This window comes from Emiliania huxleyi, assembly GCF_000372725.1.
Source record: "Emiliania huxleyi CCMP1516 chromosome Unknown EMIHUscaffold_16, whole genome shotgun sequence".
In the NCBI taxonomy this organism is placed as follows: Eukaryota; Haptophyta; order Isochrysidales; family Noelaerhabdaceae; genus Emiliania; species Emiliania huxleyi.
In genome coordinates, this window is record NW_005200982.1 from 582,277 (window position 1) to 583,454 (window position 1,178).

General features: G+C 67.1%; 1 protein-coding gene across 1 annotated transcript in view; it reads left to right on the forward strand.

Annotated features, from left to right (window-relative positions):
- EMIHUDRAFT_449435 (hypothetical protein) overlaps nucleotides 1-1,178 on the forward strand; it is a gene marked incomplete at its 5' end in the record, with an annotated part of 4,470 nt that overhangs the window by 2,430 nt on the left and 862 nt on the right. The window lies entirely within an intron of this gene.

Consider the following 1,178-nt stretch of genomic DNA (forward strand, 5'->3'; position numbering starts at 1 on the left):
GGGTCATGTGAGGTGTCTATGGACGCCCTCCTCAGAGGCTAGCGGCCAGCCGCTAGCCCTATCTCGCACTCACGGGCAGTGACAATTCAATGGGTGAGTGTTTGCGAGCAGAGGCGCGTGGGCTGATTCTAGATCGCACGCCATGGCATATGACTTGGGTGGGCGTGCGACCGCAGCGCGCCCGCCGTCAGCTCGACGGGGCGCGCGTGTCAGCCAGAAGTTTGCCAGTAGAGCGATCCTGGTCTTTCCGAAGACGAGCCCCGCGCTCCTCGCAAGAGAGGTTAGCAGGCGCCGCTCTTGGTAAAAAGAAATGCGGGGTCGTGACGCGTTGGGAAGCGAAGCAAGCCGCCATGTTGGGACGCTGCACTGCGCTGCCGCGGCTCGCCTCGCAGCGCTCTCAGAGCACCTCCTCCTCCCCGGGCGGGCGGATGGTCGCCGCCGCTGCGAGCGGCGACTCCGACGCCGCCTTCGCCGCCTTCAAGCGGCAGCAGGAGGAGCTGGCGCTGCGGCGGGACCGGCAGTTCATCTACTCCGGGCTCCTGCTGGCCGGCATTGCGCTCTTCTTCTCGGTGCGCCTCTCGCAGCGCGCGCGCATCCATGAGGACGAGCGCCACGCCACGCGGCTGCGCATGTACGCCCAGATTGAGGAGAGCGACCAGCGGCGCGAGCGCCTCCTCGGCGCTCTGCCCGAGCTCGCGCAGACGGCGGCGCGACTAAAGCCCGAGGCGGCGGCCAGGGTGGCGGCGGAGGTGCGCCACGTGGCGACCAAGTGACATGAGCCTCGTTTGTGTGTGTGTGTGTGTGCGCGGGGAGTATAACGGGGCCAGTACAGGCCCTGCGGGTACAGGCCACGCCTTTGAGCCCACTGTGAGGGGGCGACACAGCGAGAAAAAGGCTCGTCGTCGCGGCCCCCCTCCCCTGGGAGAGCCGGAGGAATTGGTTTGCGGTGTGGCGTGTGGCTGCGCGGCGATCACAGGCAGGGCCAGGGGACGAGTCGACGAGGCTTCTTCACGACTTGTGCCATAGGATCCCTAATAGCGACCTCCCGCCAGGCACCGACGCTTGCCGCGACTGAAGCGGCAGGTGTGCGCACTGGTTGCGTCGTTGTGTGTGTGTTCTCTCGGCCGAGGAGCAAGCGGCGACTGGACCTGTCTGGTATAGCCCCAGCCGACTCCGCG